The 22,621-nt window shown below is 56.2% G+C and overlaps 1 protein-coding gene across 6 annotated transcripts in view; it reads right to left on the bottom strand.

The window, feature by feature from the left end:
• Positions 1 to 22,621, bottom strand: part of INPP5A (inositol polyphosphate-5-phosphatase A) — a 174,083-nt gene that overhangs the window by 123,001 nt on the left and 28,461 nt on the right. The gene's annotated exons all lie outside the window — the stretch shown is intronic.

Here is a 22,621-nt window from a genome sequence, read left to right on the forward strand (position 1 = left end):
GGTGCTGGCTGAGGGGAGCCTCTGTCCTCAAGGGACAGGGTTCCATGTGGCCCTCGGGCCGGCTTCCAGGACGAGGCAGGGAGCAGTGGGCCCAGAGGGTGGGCTTCAAGCCCCCAGTGCCCTGGGGAAAGAGCTGTCTCCTGTTTGCAGGTGTCCCTGATGGGGGTCGCGGACAACCGGCCTCCAGCCGAGAGGGCAGGTGCCCACCCAACCCCAACCACGGACAAAGCACTGAGAGGAAGTGTGGGCGAGACTAGGCAGGAAGGCATTCGATGCTCTGTCTGCAGGATGACAGTGCTCTGGAGACCTGGCACAGGACGACGCAGACGCACCAACACCACAGAACCGCACACTCACGGTCGTGACAATGACAACCTAACACCATGTGCTTTCACCACAGTTCGGTCTCTGCCCTGAGCCCAGATGCACCCCACGACCCAAAGTCGCAGCATCCGTGGCCGGCTGCCTCTGCCAGGGTCCTGAAACACAAAGTCATGAAGGGAAGGAGCCTGGCTGTGGAAGGACAGCCTGCAGGCCACCGGAGGGGGTCGCTGAGGATGGCCCGACACAGGCGAGGCCCAGGGTCCAGGCAGGTGTGGGGCCTGCTTGCCGCCAGGACCAAGCTCAGGGGGCCGGCCCAGGGCCAGCACCTCCCCCCCACTCTCCCAGCAAGCCCCTCAGACCCCACCATCTTCCCTGCAGAGGAGCAAGGAGGAAGCTGCCCCCAAAAGATAAAAACTGGGCAGGCTTGGGCAGAGTGAGCAACGAGCACACGGAAAGGTGTAGCGCATCGTCTGCCGGCTGGGACAGACGCCACGGCACACCCACCGGGACTGCTGAAATCAAAAGGGATGACGGTGGTGTGGGGCGGATGTGGGGGAACGGGAGCCCACAGATGCTGCGGAGACGTCCGGTGGTTCCCGAAAGTGCGGAACAGTCTGCACGTGATCGCGTCGACACGCACACAGAATCAGGCACCAGCACTCTCGGGAGGCGCTGGTCGTGGTCGCCAGAAGGTGGAAATGGCCCAAATACCCACCCACGGATGAATGGATGAACAAAGTGTCGTCTATCCACACAAGGACAATTACCGGACCCTAAAAGGGAACAAAGCCCAGATACCTGCTACAACATGGGTGAGACTCAAAAACACGACGCTCCGTGAAAGTAGCCAGACACAAAAGGGAAACAACACGTGAGTCCACGTGCAGGACGGCCCCCACAGACAGAAAGCAGAGTGCTCGGGGGCACCAGCTTTCCTTGGGGGTGGTGGACTGCAGTGGTGGCCGCACAGCTCCCCCACGGGGAGCGCCGTGCCTCAGGCAGGAGAGGAGCAGCACCGGCCCTGAGCGGCCATCGGAAGGGGACCTCCTGTGCCAGGGCCCGGGAGATGCAGCGGGGAACCGGCAGCCCCTGCCCGAGCCCAGCCCAGGCCTGGCGAGCACAAAAGAGCTGAGGGCAGAGCTGTCCCCTCCGGGGAGGGTGCAGAGGGCACACGAGGGCAACTGCGGCCACCTTTCACAGCCTCGAGACAAAGGAGAAGACCTAGCCGCACGACTCCTGGGCCAGGACACAGCTCCCGCCGCTGCTCACGAGGACCCGCCGGGACGGACGAGAGGACGCCAACGCTACTCTTTTTTCTTCATTTCTAACACGATTATAATCACTGTACCTTACTTTCATACTTTTAAACTTAGTTTTAAAAGCTTAAACCAGAGACAAACAATGAAAGTGCTCAAGACACAGTGACAACACTTTAAATAACCACTGGTCACTATACTCAACAGTAAGAGGGAATGACAAACAGGGAAAACTATTAGTGGATTATATGAAAGCTGCAAGAAAAGCTGCTACAAATAAGCCAGAAAAAGAGCAACAGTTCCAATGTGCCCCCATTGCGTGCACACGCACACACGCCCACATGCACACACACACACACACACACGCACACACATGCACACACACCTGCTCGGGAGCCCGGAGGCCCCAGGGCTGGACAGTGCAGATTACGGAACGTGTCCACTGACACAGGGATCAGCAATGTTGAACAGACCCTTCCGTGAGGATAGAAACGTGCTATATTTGCATTAGCCAAATTTGTACTTGAAATGTGGTTGGTGTGACTAAAGAGCTGAATTTCTTTTTGTTTTCTAAGATTTTTTTTAAATTTATTTATTTGACAGAGAGACAGCGAGAGCGGGAACACAAGCAGGGGGAGTGGGAGAGGGAGAAGCAGGCTTCCCGCGGAGCAGGGAGCCTGACGCGGGGCTCGATCCCAGGACCCTGGGACCATGACCTGAGCTGAAGGCAGACGCCTAATGACTGAGCCACCCAGGCGCCCCTAAAGAGCTGAATTTCTAATATTACTTAATTTTAAGCAGTCACATAGAGTTGGTGACCACATTACTGAGCAGCAGCTCTACAGAAAAAGGTCCCTATAATGAAGTAAACGTGATGTTGACAACAAACGTGGCGAAGACACAACACACACAAAAGGGGAGAAACGCCACACCTACCCCGCTTACAGCCATCAATACAAACACCCCAAATTAAAGAACGTAACAGCACATTCAGGATTCACACGCCACAATCGGGTGGACTATTCCACGAATGCACGGAGGGTTCGACATTAGGACAGCTACTGATGGAACTGGCAGTCCTGGTTAGGGTTACAGGTAACTGGAAAGGTCAGTCAGGACTCCAATTACAGCTCGAACCACAAAGGCGTGTGAGTCCCACTCCTGTCCTCACACGGACTTCTCTCGGGCCTGCCAGAGAGCTGGAGGGCTGGCAAACCACCACCCCAAGTCCAGAGAGACAGGAGAACACAAGACTTGCGGCCCAGACCTGTTCTCCTGGAGGAGAAGATGCTGGAGCCAAACCCCAGTGGGAAGACACCAATGGTCACTTGATAAACTGCTGCAAGCCGAGTGCAGACGGGTGTGATGAGAAGCTCCTCAGGACCACAGTTTCAAGGAGGGTCCCATGTCTGGGTAGGTTTTTACCTGCAGGTGTCTTAGCAGGTACTCCCTGTCTAGATCAGAGAAAGATCCCTGGAGAAAAGACCGTCTCCTGGCTCTGGCAGGGGGACGGGAGGAGGAGCCATGGGGAAACACACCCAGGGCGCTCTCCACACCAGAAGCCCACCTTGCTGGGGAAGAGGCTTTAGCAGCACCTCAGCCCACCCCTGGAAAGGGTGCTTCCCCCCAAGCTGCCTGCCTATCGCATGGAAGGGACAGACGAGGGGGAGCCCCGTGTGGGGGGCACAGTACAGGGACACGGGCACACCAACGGTCCAGGACTTAGGCACAGACTGTGGAGCACTCCTTTCCCCCACACCAACAGGGCACTGGTGCAGGGACAGCAGATTCCAGCCCCACAGGGCACGACACAGACCACCGCAGAGGAGTCCTTAGAGAACCCCAAAAATGAACATGAGGACCCCAATACCACAGCTACAGCACACAGTGAACATGGCCCAGAACCTCACCAGATTAACAGAAGGCCTCCTACAACCTCAGCTCCTGTGACCCAACTCTTCAAGTCCAGCTTTCAGCAAGAAATTACAAGGCAGACTAAAAGACAAGGGGAAAATAACAGTGTAAAGACAAAATACATTGGAATCAGACCCAGTTATGACCCAGATTCTGGAACCGTCAGAAAGGGAATTATTCCGAGTAGACTACGGGCTCTGATGGAAATCATGGAGAGCACAAAAGGACAGATGCAGTGCGATGGAAACTCTAAGACAGAATCCAAAAGAAATACTAAACATCAAAACCACTGCGACAAAAATGAAGAAAGCCACTGATGGGTTCATAAACACACTGGACATGGAACAACCAGCGAGCCTGAAGACACATCAACAGAAATCCAAAGCAAAAATGCAGAGAGAAGAACATCCAAGAACCGAGAGACAATCTACCATAATGAGGGCTTCACAAGAAGACAGAAAAGAGTGGAACACACTTGTGAGGTACTAACAGCTGAGAATTTTTTCAAAATTAATGACAAACCCAAACCACAGATACAGGAAGCTGGGAAAACACTCAGTGGCATAAATCCCAGAAAACGTACTTGCGGGCACACAGTATTCAACCTGCAGAACGTCAACAACAAAGAGCGTCTGTGATGAAGGAAGAAACAGGTGTGTACCTAATCCACAAGGAACTGGGACAGGAGTTCTAGAACCTTCTGGACAGCCATGCAAGCAAGAAGAGAGTCACGAGAGATGAGAAGGAAGACCACCAACCCAGGATTCTGCATCCAGCAAAATTATCTCCCCAAAGTTAAGAAGAAATAAAGATGTTCTCAGACAAAACTGAGGAAATTCATCACCAGGAGACCTGCCCTAAAAGTAATGTTTTAAAAAGTTCTTCAGGGGCGCCTGGGTGGTTCAGTTGGCTAAATGACTGCCGTCGGCTCAGGTCATGATCCTGGGGTCCCAGGACTGAGTCCCACATCGGGCTCCCTGCTCAGCGGGAGCTCCCCCCCCCCATGCTCTCTCTCTCTCTCTCTCTCATTCTTTCTCTCCCAAATAAATAAAATCTTAAAAAAAAAAAGTTCTTCAGGGAGAAGGAAAATTTATAGGTAAAAACTGCAGATTTGCACAAAGAAACACGGAGAAGTAGTAAATCAAAGTTCTCCAATAAAAGTCTGCAAAACCATTAATGACCCAGTTTCAGTGAACCGGGAAGTGGCTGTCAATTACCGTGGCGTCTGCACGCGCCCCACCCTATGTGCACAGAGAACCCCTCCCCCGGAATGTGGGCGCCTGTGAAAATGATAAGGTGTCACTGCCCCGATCAGGTGACATCAGTGGCAAAGGTAATTAAAGCCCAAGATGAGCTGATCTTAAGCTAACCAAATGGGGCGTTGTCCTGGGTCGGTCTGGCCTTCTCGGACATCGGGGGGGGCACGCTACAGGAGGCTCTAAAGGTCGCGAATGGGGAGCAGAGGACTTTTACTCTGCTGTGGCCTGCAGAAGCAGCCTGCCCAGCGTCCCACCGCAGCAAGGAAATGACTTGTGCCAAAGTCGGGGGAGCTCAGGAGCACATCTTGCTCCCGATGAGATTGCAGCCAGGAGGGCCCAGACGTCCCCCCACAGAAACGAGAGAGACACGGTGCTTGTGCCGAATCACTGAGCTTGCGGGACTCTGCCGCACAGTGCAGAAAACTAACACACGTCCTCCGCATTATAAATAGGTGTGGGATATGGGCACGACGAAATAAAACAAATGTCACTCTACATGCTTCAGCATTCAGCTGTTGCTGCGGTGTAAGGTCTACGGCGAGGCGCTAATTCAAAAGCGTGCCCTCATTGTGACCCCGCCGTCTGGCGACAGGCTGCTGAAGGTCCGAGTGACCCTGGTCCCTGAGAGCTACCGTGTGGCTAGTCTGTCTGCTGACCCGCCCGCCTCAAACACCTGCCTTTACCAAGTAAGTATTTCCCTCACGTACTCAAATAAATGGCTCTCAACATTTCCTTAATTCACTGGTTTTCTGGTGTTTTTTTAACTCAACAATAGACTTGGGTTTATATTTATCCTTCTTGCATTACTTCAGTTTAGGACACAGTTGTAGTATGTCTTTCTGATGAAATGTCTACTTTTATTATTTCTTGTTCAGGAGCAGCGGCTTTGCACGTCACAGAACATGTGTTAGGCACACACACTCGCGCCTTGCCCTGGAGCCCGTCCCTGCCCCGTGGGGAAACGCCGGGCGCACCTGCCAAGCTCAAAAACGGGGCGAAGACCCTACAGCGTGGGGACGAGAGCGCGAACGGCGAGAGGGCTCACCACCGGGAAGCTGCAGGAGATGTGACAGCACGTGGGAAGCACAAGGTCAGTGACAAAACTAAAAGAACCATAAAAGAATTTAGGAAAAAGAGCAGGATGTAAGATTATGATACGGCATTGACAGCTGTCATAAACAGGAACCACCACCAAATGCTGAGAAAGAAAATCCCATTTACACCAGCGACAGTAAACAAAGATAAAAGTCAGGAGTACATTTTTAAGTGTGGAAATTCTGCCCAAGAAACTGAGCAGGACCGCTCTGGCAGAGGCAACCCTGGGCCGAGTCTGAGGGACGACCCCCTGGCCCTCAGGGACGACGGCCCCGCGCCACGCACCGCTGGGCACAGGCCGCCCTGCACACCGGCCGGCGAGGCCCCACGGCCCAAACTCCGCACGCCGACTCCAAAGTTCACAGGGCCCAACTATGACTCAGAGTCCAAACACCATTGCTAAGGAGGACAACACATTCTGCCGCAGTTGGGGCCATGCGCAGAACGGAAGGACAGATGTCAGATGGACTGAGAACACGTGCCCAGTCAGCCATACACGAAGAGCTGATCTTCCTAATACTGAAGAAGTCTTAAAAGATGTGATACAAAAATGAGCAAGAGACCCAAACAGAGGAATCCAGAAAAGATCTCCAAGTTTGCTGACCTGTTTGAGAAGATGTTCACCTTCTTTCCAGACCAGAGCCTGCCAGCCGGGCGTCCCGGGCGGAGCAGGGAGCGCTGGCACTCCCCATGGTGTCCTTGCCCAGCACGCCTGGCCCACACCCAGCAGGACACACACGCTCCGATGGAGGAGCACCCTAGAGGCAAGTGGTCTCAGCGCACCACTGAGTCAGCGCCTAGAAGCACACACCAAAGAACCATGATCTCCAGCTCAGCTGTGCCCCCGAATACGTGCTGGAGAAAAGCAAAATTTGGTGACAGAGGCCCTTGGAGGAAACTGGGTGCCGTGCCTGCAGAAGGAACGCAGACCCCTTTGTTTCCAGGAGAAACGGCCCCAGTGAGAGGGGCACGTGCTTGGATGGGAAACCGTCCCACTTTGTGACATCTTTACAACCATCATGATGCTCGCAATTACCTCCTAAGGGCCCCCCTCCCCTGCCACTGGCCCTGCCCCGGGAGGCCCTGGGCAGGATGCAAGCAGGGAGCAGAGGGCAGCCCGGGGGTGTGGCCCCAGGTCCCCGGCAACAGCCTGGCCTCTCAGCAAACACACTGCTGTTCACCCGTCTCTGCATCCTGCAGGGGCCATCCCGACAGACGCTGCGGCAGTCGCCCCCAAGGGTGGTAGCGTGGCCAGCCCGGAGAACAGCACTGGTCCTGCGGGCTCACCCCGCCCACACTGGCCAGCAGTCCCAGAGTCCGAGCCACTGCACATCCTGGCGTCCCTCCGGCTGAAGTCAGCCCCGCTGGCTGCCTGCACACCCAGGCTCTCCACCGCCAGTCCCAGCTGCAACCCCAGCTGCAACCCCCTGCCCCAAGTGCTCCCCGGTCCTTCCCCCGTGACCCCAGTCATCTTCGGACCAGCTACAGGGAAGGCTCTCAGCTCAGAGTGCAGCACAGCAAACCTGGCAGGCATAGGGGGCCCCGGGATCCAAACCCCGGCTCCCCTCACAGGGGGCAAGGCCCGGCCCCTCCAGCCCAGGGCGCTGGCAGGAATGGAGATGCACAGCACGTGCACCCAGCTCCGGGAGTCCCCGCCCCACAGCTCGCCTTCCCGGCGACAAGCACCAGAGGTCCCTGAGCCCACACAATGCCTGTCAGCCACCCCAGGAGTCTCCAAACCTCAAAGGCCTTTCTCAATTCAGAGATCCTGCAAAGTGAAAAATATACTTCTCAGAATCCATGAAATGAGGCAAAAATGTACATGTTCAAATCCATGAAACACAAGGAAAATGTCCTTCTTAACACCCAGAAGTAGAGTACACGCGCACATTACTGCAGAACGTGTGGTGCGCGGGGCACTGAGAGAAGTGCATGGTGGCCCGTGTGCTGTCCATCCCCCCTCGGACTTGGGTCTCAGCCCTCGGGGAGGCTGCAGGTGCGCCGACGCGGACGGCGAGGCGACACGCTCCCCCACCCCATGACACCACAGGTGCACCTGTCTGCCCAGGGAGGGCAGGGAGCGCCAACCCTGTCCAGTCTTGGCCGTACTCTCCCGGCTGAGACCAGTCTGTAAAGAAGGGACACAGGGACCCCTCCCCCATCTCTCTCTCTCTCTGTGTCTCTCTGTCTCTCTCTTGCTCATGTCCTCACTGCCTGACCCCTGTAGGCAGCAAACACAGCAGGTGCTCATGCGCACACTGACTAAGCCCAGATGTATCGCTAAACCTGTAGACACATCTGAAAGGAGGACCTCCTTAGGAAGGAAGCCAAGGCCTGGGCTGCGCGGAAAGCAGAAGCAACCATCACAGGAGGGAGCGCCCCTCCCACTGTGAGGCCAGGGGATGGACAGGGAGCAGCCCCCTGCAGGGCTCACCTGGGGCGGAGGGCAGGGCCATCAGGACAGACCTTCCAGGGAAAGGATGAGCACAGCAGCAGGACACTGGGAAGCTCGCCCCATTCGGAGCTCCGCGCCCACCTCCTGAACCCCGTCCAGCGGGTGGTGTCCATACTGCCGGCCGGCTCGTGTGGCTCTGGCACGGTTACTCCAGCAGGACTGGGCTCAGGGCAGGCGAGAGCTCAAAGCCGCCTTGACCCGTGGCAGTCCTGCAGGCAGCATCTCCCACCAGCTAGCATGAACCTGGCCAGTGGTGGCCACAGCACCAGTGTCCCCAGACTGCGTATGCCAGCCCAGAAACTCAGTTTTCTCAAATACTTCCTTAAAACTTTCCAATACGAGTCATTTAAGACAAACAGGGCTCCTGAAGCCTGTGCACGCAGCGGGCCACGGCCTCCCGGGGACGCACCCATGGGGTGGGCTCTGGTCCACACTGCCCGATTCCCCGGGAAATCCTGCCCCACGCCACACGCTTATCCCTGAAGAAAACCGTTTCCTTTCACAAGAAAGGAAATCTTGTCTATGCATTCATAAATACCCTGAGGCTAAAAATAGTTTGGTAAAAGGAAGCAACGGTGGGCCTTCCCCCAGTGAGGAGTGCACACAGCACGGGGCGGGGCGGTTAGGGACGTCCTGGAGAGGAGCAAGGACAAGGGCCGCCCGTGGCCTGCACGCAGCAGGGCCCAAGCCTCCTCTCGGGACACGGTTCCTTCCACTAAGGCTGACCGAGCAGGAGCGTCCACAGGAAAGTGGGATGGAAACAGCAAGAGGTGTTCCCGTGGAGGACAGCTCAGAAATACTCCCTCTCCAAGGAAACAACAGCCAGCTCGAGTCTCTGCGAGTCATGCTGAGCTGCTCACAAACACGTGTGCCCTCGAACCTTACTCCACTGGGAGCAAGAGCTTGATGGATTTTACCACAAAATAAACATTTCCCCTCAAGGGTGGCCTGGAACATAATATATCCAAAATGACAACTCTCAGTCACTCAGGATCAAATTTTAAGAAATAAAGCAGGTTTAACTTGGAATAATGGTCTATACAAACTGAAAGGACCTGCCTCGTGGGCACCTGCCATGCAGGCCAGCCATCGGGGCTGAGACCATTTCTCAGCAGGGACGTGCCCCGCTGGGCCTGCCCACCAGATGCAGAACAAGAGGGCCAGCGGGAGACCGTGAGGCAGCGTGACACGTCAGCATGGGAACGTGCCTGGCCCTGGCCCCAGCACGCCCGCCCGTGGACGAGGGCTCCCCTCCCCCGCCACACTCCTCCCCCATCGGGACTCCGGTCGGAATGCCCCGCAGGTGGGCGCTGAGGAGGGGTGGGGCCCTCGCCCCACAGTCCGCACCCCTCCGCCAGGCCCTGGTCCTGCTGCCCCCACACCGGGGCCTCGGCGGGCAGAGGACTCAGACACCGACCTCCACCACCCTCCCCGTCCCTCCTCTACCACCAGCAGCCCACGTACCACGTTGTTCGAGTGGCTTCTGTGTTCTCTTTTCCAACTAGGATTACAAAGACCAAGAAGTGAAGAACGTTAAGGTGCCCACGGCCCCCCTGATGTCACACCTGCAGGCTGAAGGCAAACCTGTGTGAGGCCACGGAGCGGGGCGGGGCTGGGGAGGGAAAAGGGGTAAAGCTGGGCACACCCCGGGTTTGCAGATGGTGAAATCTGAACCTCCAAGTTCAAGCTGCGCATGTGTGTTTGGAAACACGAGAGGAGAGCACGGGTGGGGAGGGTCTGGCGGTGTCCGGCGGGGACAAGCATCTCTCCGGCCAGTCCGCAAGGACACGGCTTTTCAACGGTGAACCAGACTCACTGCAGACATTGTGGGAAATTCAGCACCCGAAGCAGAAGGTACAGTTACAGCCTCCAATGCCGTCAGTGGGGTTCCCGTGCCCCGTCGCCAACCCCCCAACGACTATGCGGTCACCGTCACCTGCCCTGCAGCACGTCAGTCAGACAGCCTGCAAAGCGCCCCATGACAAGTTACAGAGCCGGGGGCACCACACCCCCACGTCCCCCACGAGCAGGTGAGCGCAGCAGCCCAGCAGTGGACCAGGAGCCCCGCATGCGCTCCTCACAAAAAGCAGTAACTGAGAGTCAGAAATGCTGCTTCTTCCCATGGAGGGTCGAGAAGGCGGAACACAGGCCTCTCGGCGCTCTTTCCTCTGCCCAGTTCCCAAATGCCATGGTCGATTCTGACTCGCTGCATGACAGGGTTTCCACACTCCCATATGTCATCATTCACCCACACACAGAAGTGTGGGTTTCAGGTTCACGTGGCCCGTTCCCTACTGTGATCCCCATGGAAGGACGCAGTCCCCCAGGGCCGTGAAGAGGGGGCCACAGCGCCGCCTCCCCGTCTCCCCACTCACGCAGCTGGGGAGAGGTGTCCTCAAAGACAGAGCCAAACTCCATGCAGGTCTTGGTGGGTAAACATCAGCTGTGGAGGGGACAAGAATTCCCAGGAGGAAAAAAATGACATAAATGCAGAGTTCGGGGGAGAACAGCAGTGTGGTATCTGAAGAACACGGACACAGCCCGAGGTGCATGAAAAAGTGACAGAGAGACATGTCCCCACTCAGGTCAGAGCCAGGTGCCCAAGTGAGTGCCCCTCCTGACCGCACGGGGGGGTTGGGGGCGGGTCACAGGCTGAACCTCAAGCAGAAGTGCAGGCGGCGAGCGATGAAGAAAATCAACAAAAGTAAAAGCTGGCTCTTTAACAAATTGAGAAAACTGATAAGCCCCCAGGTAGAATGATCCTGAAAAAACGGACACAAGTGACCAATATCAGGAACCAAAGAAAGTTATGAACACAGGCCCGACTGCGGACACATGGGTCCCGGGGACCCCGCCAGCCGTGTCACAGGCCACAGATCAACATGGGAAATCTCATGTGCATGTCTGTACGACAACAGACACGTGGAAAGTGAAATGCTTAAAAATACTACTTGTAACTGCACAAAGAACACAAATGACGTAGGAATACACTCAACAAAAGACACGGGCCTCTAGGCTGACACCACCAAACGGTGCTGAGATGAAGAGCTAAGTAAATGCAGGCACCCGTGGTCTTTGCAAGCAGGAGACCCAGCCCCGCCAGGACATCAGCTCTCTCCGCTCACCTGTGGGTCCCTTGCAGCCCCCGCCACAACTGCAGCAGGCTTTCCGCAGGACTGACCAATGGCCCGGGAAACCTGTGCGGACACGCAACCAGCCGCGGATGCCCAAGGCAGGGTGAAGACTGAGGCCAAGGCCAGGCCCCACTAAAAGCCATCACGACCAAGGAGCTGGTCCTGGACTTACAACCAATGAGCACATCAGCACAACGAACAGAGTCTGGAAAGAGACGCACACTTGCACGACGATTCACCACAACACCCGTCGCCGCGCCCCGCTGGCGGTGGGAGGGCAGATGCCCACAGGGAAAAACACACCCCCACCGCTACCTTGCAATGAACGAAAAACCTAAAGATAATACATAAAACCATACAGCTGAAGGAAGCAAAGAGAAGAATGTCCTCACAAATTGGAGGGAGGCAGATTTCTTAGGGCACAGAGAGCAATAATCATAAAAAAAAAAAAATCACTGCTGATCAGTGAAATCACCACTAAGAAAATGAAATGGCAATAAGCCAGTCCATAAAACAGGTATCTGACAAAGCAATGCTCCAGGATATACAAAGTTCTTACGACTCAAACAATTCAATAAAAATTAGACAAAGGATAGGAACAGATTAACTGTACCAAAAAAAGACATGCAAATGGCCAAGAAGAACTTCTTGAAAGCAGCCCAACATCGTAAGTCATCAAGGAGACGCACGTTAGAAGAGCAGTGAGACACCACCGCATGCCCACCAGCATGGCCCAAATTTACGAGACCCAAACCCTGACCTCCATCAGTGGTGAGGAGCCCCAGAGGTTCCGGACACTGGTGGTGGGTCATAAGACAGCGTGAATCGCTTTGGAAAACGTCCCACCCGTGACCCACGAATTCCACTCCCGGGTGGAATTACCCAAGAGAAACAGAAACATGTCCACACAGAGATTTGCACAAGAATGTTCATGAGCCTCTGCTCATAACAATCAAAATGTGGAAAGAGCCCAGTGTGTGTGCCGGCGGGAGAAGAGCTAGACAACCCAAGGTACGGCCAGAAACACGTACGAGGAACAGTCCCTGGCGACAAAAAGGAGCAAACTGGTGCTGGCAACAAGACCCATCTCCAAACCCCCAGGACAGATGGACACAACGGAGCAGAGCTGTTGGGACCCACTGGCAGGATGCCCCCGGATGGCTAACCTGAGCTAGAGGGAAACGGGGCCTGGCTCCCTGGCGGGGAAGATTCTGGGGCGACAGTCACATCCTGCACTTTGATAAAGGTTTGGGTTAAACGTAAGCACTTGTCAAAACTCAGCAAATGTACATTTAAACTTGTACACTTCACCGCATGTAAATGTTCTATCAAAAGAAAAATCTACAGCCATATTGAACTCTGGCTAATGACACTCCTACTGGGGTATTTGGGGGAAGCGGACTGGCGTGGGTAATTTACTCGGAAGTGCATGAGGGAAAAGAATGATCAATGGACGGAAAGACAGATCAGTGTCCTAAAACAAGTGCAGGAGAACGTTAATGACAGAACCCAGGTGCTTGATACACAGTATTAGCGGAAAAATTCTGTCAACTTTATTGTACGCTGGAAATTTTGTAATAAAGGTTGGGAAGGAGTTTAAAAATAAACAAGAAAGGCCTGAGGTTGACGGTCTGTGAGGCCCTTTTGGTGACTTTTTCCACAAAGTGCAGCCAGCTCTAGGAGGCAACAGGTTTTGCGTTTCTCTTCCTCAAACAGAATCCACTGCACGCTGCCCTGACTCGGCTCTCACACCCACCAGTGCAGCCCGTGAGCCGCAGGAAGAACTGATCCAGCCCAACCCGGAGCCGCCAGTGAGACCCGCCAGCAGGAGACCGTGGCCAGGGGTAGGGTCTCTGCAGCAGGGGACCCTTCCCCGCAGCCCGTGCTGGGACAGAGGGAGCTGCCCCCGTCACCCTGGACAGCTGTAGGGTGTCCACGAGGGAGACCACGGAAAGTCATAGTCATGAAGCAGTCGAGCCCCAAACATCCTTCCGCCAACAATCAGACATGCTAATTTTGAGTCTCATTTTTTTAAATCTTAAAATTCAAGTCCAAAATAACAAGTCTAAAAATAGGGCCCCTGTAAAATAAACACATGTGAAATTCTTCCAGCTCCTTCCCTTTTCACTGTGGCAACCATGACAGGGCCACACCCCGGGCAGCGCCAAGTGTCACCTCCCCACCGAGGCTCGCAGGGTCCCTGTGCTGCAGGAGAGGGGCAGGGCCAGGCGCTGGCGATATGTGCATGGCCCCCAGCTGCGGGCAAGCCCGACTCTCGCCCAGAACCACTCCCGGAGCCCCATGCGTCCCATCTGGGCATGACAGGCTGCAACAGGGAGGCAGAACAGGGGGCTCACGTGCTGCAAACGCCCTGGCCGGCGAGCAGATGGGCAGCACACAGACAGCATTTCCCGGGGCACAAACTCTCCTTCCCCACATGCCAGGCACACCACAAGCACCGGCCCCTCCATCCGCACCTCACTGAGTCGGGGGCCCAGAGCGCCCCGCCCTGGGCCGTGGGCAACCTCCTGCCGGCCTCCAGCCACGCTCACAAGCACAAAAAGCACGGAGCTGCTGAGGAGCCGTCGTGGCCCCGGGGGATGGAGAGGGACACCCCTGCACCTGGGCTGCTCTCAGACCAGCTCCAAGCCCTCCGGGGCCTTGGACACCCCGGGCCCGGGCTGGGGAGCTGGAAGCATGAGCACAGGTTTCACGGGAGTACAGGGCCACTGGCAGCCATGCCTGTAGGGCACGGGGTCATGGGGTCACTATGCCTGGCCTGCAGGGCACGGGACCGCTGGCACTGGGCCTAGAGGCCGTGGGGTCACTGACACCTGCCTGGCCAGGCTGCAGCAGGGCATGAGCTGGGGGCCACAGATCAGATGCACAGGGATGGCACGGCCCCCACCCTCCAGACAGCCCTGCAGGGGACACCCGCTCCAACGGGCTAGAGGAAGGAGCATGGGGCAGGGGCAGGGACCAGGCAGCACAGGGGCAGTGGGGGCCAGAAGAGGCCTGAAGGACGTTGACATTCTCCAAAATTCTGAAACACACACTTTGTACACATCAGATACCCAAAGCAAAAACTAAAAAATGTTTTCCTGCAAAGAAATTATAAGTGAACTCATAAAACGCCCTTTTCCAAAATGACTATTAAGGACAAAGAAGGATCTGCAGTAAAGAACGTGGGGGCAACGGAGAAGCGCGCTGGGCCTTTCACGGAGTGCAGCGACATGGGTCACGCAGGGCGGCACCACGCTGAGCGACCCCCACCTGCCCCCAGAGGTGGAAGCTTCCCAGACACAGTAAGAAATGCTGAAGGCCGTGGAAACGTGACCCCACACTGGATGGGCAGCAGGCCACAGAGAAGCCCAGAGCAACTTCCTGAAATGAAGCTGTCACTCAAGACCAGGAAACTCGTTCCCACCCTGCTTGTGGCACGAGTCTGGACACCATGTCCCACAAGGCTGTGGCCTCCCTGGTGTCCATCAGGAAAGGATCCCAGGAGTGCAGCCCCTGCGGGCACCCAGCTCTAACAGAGGCCACGGAAACAAATCCACCAAATGTGGGTGCGCTTCTGTGCTTAGACACCGAGGTGGTGCAGAGCGGCCCCGGCACCCTTTAACACAGTGGGACTGGAGAACCTCTTGAGGGCAGGTGGCTAGGAAGACAGTCATGCAGACTATGAAGTCTGCCTCCTCCACCTCACATACACAGAGGATTCTGGAAGCCAACCCAGGGCAACCCAGAGCCTAGGGCACCCACAGCCCGGAGAGCACAGGGCCAGGAGAGGTCACCTGGGCAGTCCTCAGGGGCCACAGGGGCCACTCTTCCCAGAGAGCACAGGCTCAGGTCGTCTGACCTGCATTTGGGGCACCTGCTTCCGCGCCTTCCTCCACCCGCTCCTCCCATCCAGGCCCCCCTCCCACTCCGTCCCTACATCCCCACGGCTTCCACGGGGCTCACCCTGCTGGAGCCACTTTCCAATGAGGGAACGTGCACCATGACCTGACTTCCCTGTAGGCGCTCCCCCGTCAGGGGCACCGACAGCCCCCAGCTGCCCCCTCAGACCCCGAGGGCTGCCCCACCACCCCTCCGTCACCAGCCACATCTGCAGTGCGTCCTCCTACAGAGGCCACTGCCAGGGGAGCCCCAAGCAGCGGCTCACACCTGCCTGAGGGGGCAAGCCCTGCGACCGGCTCCCGGTCCCCAGGAGGAAACAGGCATGGGGACAAGCGGCTGGACCAAGGTCACACAGACAGGAAGGGATGGCTGCAACACACCGTGGCCATCCTGCACCAGACCACTTCCCCCACCGCCTGCCACCCCCCAGCCCCCGTGCACCCCGGTGACAGGCCTCACCCCTCCACACAGTCTCCCAGGTATCAGTCACACCCAGCCCCTCCCCCCAGCCAAGGGTCAGATGGACAAGCAGCTGAAGGGCTCCCCGTGTGCACGTGTGCGGTTGTAAGGCTTTTGTTCACACTACAAACACCCCCATAGACACATGAAGCTCCACAGCCATGTCTTGCTCCTGAGGGGGTGAAGCTGCCCAATTCTGGTCGTGTGCAGGGCCATGTGTCACAGTGTCAGAAACAGACACAACATGAGGGTCTTGTCTGCCTTCACTGATGTGGGATCACAGTCAGGAGACATGTGTGAGGTACAACCCTTGTCTTAATATTTCAGGGTCAGAACCCTGGTTTTCTTCTTTACATTCAAGTTCAACACTGAGCCCAGTCTCAAAACACTCTGAGTGAGGCCAAACTGCGGACATCTGGCCAATATGCTCACAACTAAACTAACCCGGAAACCTCACAGTCACTGCTCCTCGGAGCGCGACCTGAGTGCAGCCACGGTGCCCCTCAAGGACAGGGAGCCCAGGCTTCTCTCTGAAATCGGGAGCAACGTGGCTGGTACGAGGCACAGAGGTGACACAGGAGGACAGAGAGGGCCGCCCAGCACCCAGACGTGCTCAGAAAACCACCACTGCCCCTGCCTGCAGATGCAGGACCATCTCCAAGACAGAAACGGCTGTCTATGCCTGTTCCTGCCCGTCTGGCCACAGCCGCTCAGCCCCACGGCACCCCCTTGGGTCCCTGCCCCAGAGATGTCACTACCCCCAGTTCCAGCCCCGAGGCCAGTCCCCCGGCCAGATGCACTCTTCCCACAGAAACGCAGGCTTCCCCTGGTCACCTCCACCCCGGGGCTCGGGCCCCAGATAAACATGTGATGTGCAAAGTCGCAGACCCAGAGAAAACACTGGCTGGAAGTCAGGCTCCCAGCACCTCCCGGACCCCACGTCCCACATAAATTTCATCTTAGATGCCAAGTATGAATGACGCAAGCTAGCTTGCAGGAAGACCAGGGGGCTGTAGCAGTGGCGGACTCCAGGGCCATCGTGGGCAGGGGGCCCACAGAGCTGGTCACTCCAGCATCTCTCCAGGCGCAGCGGCCCTGCCTGGAATGCCCTCGTACCTTCCAGCTTGCTGCTTTGCTCCTGCCTCGGCCAGAACCCCCCCACACACACTTCAATGCCCTCCCAGACCCTGAGGACCCCTCCCAGGTCCCAGAGCCCCCCAGGGTCAGCAGCACATGTGACAGAGTCTCTCCCCCAACTGCAGATCCGGGCCCACTGCTGAGCTCATGTCCCTTTGGCGGGTTGTGGGCAGAAGAGAACAGCCACAGGAGAGCCCAGCCCAACAGCACGGAGAGACTCAGGTGCCAGCCATGGGTGGCAGGCCAGGCCTACCTCAGGCCTCAGGACAGAACCCACACTTTCAGAGCGTGTGCTCCCACTGGCGCTGGTGAGACATGATTCATGGAGAGGTCTACTTAGTTTAGAAGGCAAACACTTAATGCTGAGAAATAACCCATACAAGTTTGTATTCCAGGATAATCTAGAATACGCTAACATGCACACTGCCCATCGAGTGAAAAGGTAAACATCTGCATCATGTGCAGCTTAGACCCTTGGAGCAGGGAGAGGGACGGAGGGGCAGGGGAATGTTGTCCCAGCCTGGACCCTCCCCAGCCAGCGAGGCCTTGGAGAGCCGCCCAAAGCGGGGGGACTGAAGCAAGTGTTCTCTCCCTCTTTCCATCCAGGGCTGGGTCCCAGAGCCCAAGGGCACTGTCCATACTTACACATCACCCCATTCTGAACCTACCCTTCACCCTGCAAATACAGCCGAACTTATACACCTGGGGTCCCATCACTGGATAGCACAGGACAAGTGCCGGTCCTCACGGGGAGGGGACTGGACCCTGGGCACCCCGCCTCGGCCCTGCAGCCTGATGCTTCAAGCACCTCAGCTATGCACACAGCCTCTGCCGACATGGCCAAGCATGTGCAGAGAACAGAACCTGGGGGGGCGGGGCAGCAGCTTGGGAGCACTGTGCACCTGCGGTGCGGGGGGACCTGGGGTGGGCAGCATGGAGAAATCACTTCCCGAGAAAGTACGGCGGTACAGGAACAGAAGGGTGCACGGGTTCTCAAAGTCACAAGGACCAAACAGCAGGCACGGCAGCAGGCTCCTCAGCAGCAGGTACGAGGAGCAAGCAACTGAACAAGAGAGAAGCCAGAGAGGAGCAACATTGTGGGGTCCTCCGAACCCCCGACCACCCAGGGCCGCGGCCACAACCACACAGAAGCTCAAGGCATGGGTGAGGCTGGCCGGAAAGGCTGCCCCAGGGGCCAACAGCAGAGGCGCCCCATGAGCCAACTATTTAAGTTCAATGCTTGATTCCTTCTCGCCAATGTAAACATGGCTTACAGAATTTCAAATAAACGGATTTCTACCAGGAAAGAGCCGAGAAGTAAATACACTCAAGTGCTTGTGGTCTGGTTAGGGGAGTGGGGGACGCTGCTCTTCTCCCCTTTCACTGGTTTCCAAGTGATTGTGGGTGTGGTTAGACGGTTGGTTACTAATTTTACAACTTCTAGCCCGACTGACGCTCTCCTGTGGGCGACAGTCCGCCGGGCATGCCCCTTCCTGTGGGTTCCATCGCTGCCCCGGCTGTGGGACCCCTCCCCCACCCACTTTGAGCAGAGTGAGCTCGTGGGGGTGAGAACCTGACCTGGGACGAGGCCACCCCACTGTTAGGTCCGGGGCCATGCACATGTCGGGTAAAAAGTACCAACATTCAGGTGGAACGCAGGTGCTGTCCTAACGCCACAGTCGGGGGGGGGGGCCGGGCACCCCCAGAGATATGCAAACAGGGAGACCACTAGAGAAAAGCACAAGTGTTTATATGACACACAGAGAATCCAAACAGCCGGCCAGGAGCCTGGAACCTGACCTCTGCCAGGACCTTACCCTCCACTTCGTGGTCCCAAAGTCAGCATTAAACGTGTCTAAGGGGCTTTTAAAACTCCAGGGTCCAGAAGCACTCCCACGCACATGCCCCAAGGAGCTTCCTGTCACGCTGCAGACAACGTTGGTCCCTCTCCGAGGCCTCTGAACGCCCGACGGTAGGGGTAGGCTCTGGAAGCACACACACTTCCTATTTTCCGTTCAGCGGTAAGCCTTCTGGTCCCGGAAAATCAGTGCCCCCCCTACTTTGTGTCACCGCGTGTCCGTCCACAAGGCTGTTCCCTTTCCCAGAGCTTTGGGTAGCATTGCCCAGAAGCCCCCGTACAGTCCCTTTCATGGGCTCCTTAAGTAAAATAAGAGGGAAAGACAGCCTCCCTAAGCCTCCACTCACTTGCCCCCTAGTCTCAGCACATCAGCAAAGACAACCACCATCCTCATGGGGCTCATACAACGTCTACCGCGACATCTCCATAAACCTGAGTCTCTGCAAAAAGCAGCCATATACAAAATTAGTTCTGCTGACGTTTCTTCATTCCCATTCTGGAAACGACTCCTTCTGGACCATTCGGCCCTCAGGGGCACAGGACCCAGACCCCAGCCCCCAGCACACAGACGGCCGAGGGCCAGGCATGCGGTTGGCCTGGGCTCCCACAGGGCTCGGCCTTCCCACAACCCGGGTTTCCTCCAAGTCCATCCCAGCTGCAGGGACAACCAGCAGAAGCCGGAAGGTGCACGTAAGCGATTTGTGTGACCAGAGAACAAGGAGCCACATCGGAAATATTCTGTAAGAGCCACAGACAAACCACAAAGAGCAAACAAAAGGCAACCCCCCAGGACCCTGCAGGCTCGAGACAAGCGGTTCTGGGTGCCCCTAACACCATCCCCTGCTCACGCAGCACCACCCTGCACCCGGTGGCCCTCTGCCACGGCCCAAACACCTCAGCTTCCTCCAAGATGCAGATGAACCGCAGGGAAAACCTCTCGGTCCACATGTGAGCAGACACTCCACACCACCCTGACCCCACGCCAGAAAGGTCTCACCAGCTGAGAAAGACACTTAGAATATTCTGATGGACACATCCCTGGACCAAGGGCATTTTCCCATCAGTAATTCTCTCCATCAGAAGATTTCAGCCTCGAGGCACACCCGGGTCGAGGCGCCTGGGCCAGTGCACCTAGGGTTGGCGTACCTGTGGGTTTCCAGAGCCCTTGTTCCTCAGATGGGTCCTGTCATTCTCTGTGCTTGACTTTGCTCAACTGGCACTTCTGGTGTCAAATGAGAGGTTTCCAATTCCCATCTGTGATTCCACGTTGGATCTAGGGATCCTGCCTCGAGTTCCTACTCCCCAGGCCTTGCAGCCTTCCTAAGCAGGGAGGCACAGAAAAGGGCATCAGAGCCCCATGACCTTGCCAGCCCAGGCTGCCCAGTTCCCGGGGGACACAGCCGGAGAGGGACGGAGAAGTATCTCTGGGAGCCCCAGCAGTGCGAGGGAGAGCCACACCATGTGCAGCTCCAGCCCCAAAGGAACCCCACACTCAGTAGTAAGGAAGGACCCAGAGCCCAGAGCTGGGCTCGAACCTCAGCCCCCTCACCATCCACATGATCCTGTGTGGAAATGGGATCGACACCGCACACGCTCTCCAGGGCTCCTGGGAGTACCGGATGCTCAATACACACAGATTTCTCAAAGTACGCACCACCCCTCGGCTGTTTTTCATTGAGTTAGCTAAGCTCCCTGACAGCTCTGCTTAGGTCCACACTGGTGACAGTCTCATGACCGCCGGTCCCACTCACCACAACCACACGCGGTGGCAGTGGGTAGGAAACAGGCCACCAGCAGGCGACCAGGGGGCAAGCACCCAGATAGCCAGTGATGGGGGGTGCTGGCCAGGCAGGCCTCCTCTCCCTTCCCCTCCACACACACCTTCAGACCCACTGGGCAGTGGCCCCGGTCCCCAGCGTCTGCTGCCCACCCTCACCATCTCTCCCTCACCTCATCCCACTGCCTCCCTGCACTCCCGGGGCCTGAGCCCACAGCAGGCAGGCTGAGCAGGTGCGTGGCCTGACCCGAACAGGCCAGAGTCCCCCACATGGTGGTATCTGTTCTCCACTCCTTGGCCAGCCCAGCCAGGACAGCAGCTGGAATGCTGACATGCTCCCTCGGCAGTGGGAGATGGCCCAGAGCATACAGGAGGGACTCCCATCTGCACATGAGGACGTGAGGCCAACAGACACCCCTTGCATCAGGCACAGTGCTGGAGGGTGTTGGCCTCCCGCTGTCCTGATGGCTGAGAAACACCCAGGGTCGGTCAGTCGCCCTGCCCCTCCAGAATCACCACCACCCGTGTCCCCAAGCTACGGTTACCGACACTCCCCAACGGTTTAGCAGGCTCCTCGGCTCCATCGATGGTGCACTGGAATCCGTGGAGAAATGGATGCAAGGGTGTCGGTCCTCGGAAACACAAAAATGTGTAACGGAGTGTTAAAAACAAACACCGCAGATGAAGAAGGACCGAAGGCTGTTCCATGTGAGGACAAAGGTGACTCTTCCCAGCAGCACCAGACGGGGGGGCGTCAGGGCCTGAGAGAAAACCTGAGCGCCTGTCTCTCGCCCGTGGCCTTGGGCGCTGCACAGAAGGCAGGCTAATGGGAAGGAAAACCTTCTGTCCACCTCAAGGGTTGCTGCGGCAACATCGTGGGGTCACAGCCAGTATGCCAATGTGTGCTCACCATGGAGGCGATGCTTAGTGAATCCCCCAAGTCAGCCTCAGAACAAGACATTTCTAAATAAAACTTAAATTATTAACCAGGGAGAAGTGATGACAATCTAAAAGAATAAGATAAGGCAAGTATCAGAGTTTGATGCTATCTTCTGTGAAATCAGATCTAGGCACAGGTCTGATGTCCTAAATTTAAAAGAATTTCAAAACAATACAAATAACATATCATTGCAATCCATATTTACCGCCTCACTCTTTCCAAATATGTGTAATGAAGTTATATGTTTTTGGCAATAAAATTTCAATCTTTATTAAAACTAAGTTTCCACTGTTCCACGAAGATTCTTAACAATTTGCTTGGAATGGAAACTCAAGGACTCAGTTAAAGACAGGTTACTAACTTTGTTGACCTCACAATGCTGCTAGGAACCACGGCCGAAGTATCAGAACTTTGCCATCCGTGCCTGTGAAAATGGTTTCCCCGGGGAGTAAGTGTGCACGAACTCCTAACTGGATCCTGCACAGATGGCCCCAGATGAACGCTAGGAAGAATGGCCGCCGTTTCAGCCAGAATTTTCAAACACTGTTTTCTAGATGTTGTAACAGAGTGCCAAGTTCTCGTGCGACAATTTAAAAAGTAGGAGAATTACTCGTGCTAAATCTCTTCTCAATAAACTCTGTATCGAGAGGAAATTAGACAGCATTATTTAAATACCCGGGGACTTTGTAATGAAGCTGGGACGTCAGCAGGGCCCCAGGCACACAGGTCCTGCACTGCTGCCCCCACAGCCGGTCCCACACGGAGACACGTGCTTCAGAAAGGAACATCGCATCACCTTGAGGTCGGGTGGAAGGGAAGCTGCTCAGGGCTGCTCGGTTCTGTTGTTCAGCAGCACCTCCTCAGAGCCCAGAACCATGTCTCGAGTCTAACAGATGTGCCAGCATTTGTAGCACGGAGTTGCCGCCTGCTTCTGCCTACGGGTTCCCTGTGTGCGCGTAACCGTCTGCACGTGCGGAGACAGATTTTTCTTCTAATTCTTGTGGTACTGTTTCTGTTTCTTTTCTATTTTCATATGGAAACCTTCCACATTTCTGAAACCGGGACCCACCTTACCATGGAAGGTTTCCTGCTTCTGTGCTGATGGTGGTT

This window comes from Callorhinus ursinus, unplaced genomic scaffold (assembly GCF_003265705.2).
Source record: "Callorhinus ursinus isolate GAN/ISIS: 27379988/994484 unplaced genomic scaffold, GSC_fseal_2.0 scaffold58, whole genome shotgun sequence".
Lineage (NCBI taxonomy): Eukaryota > Metazoa > Chordata > Mammalia > Carnivora > Otariidae > Callorhinus > Callorhinus ursinus.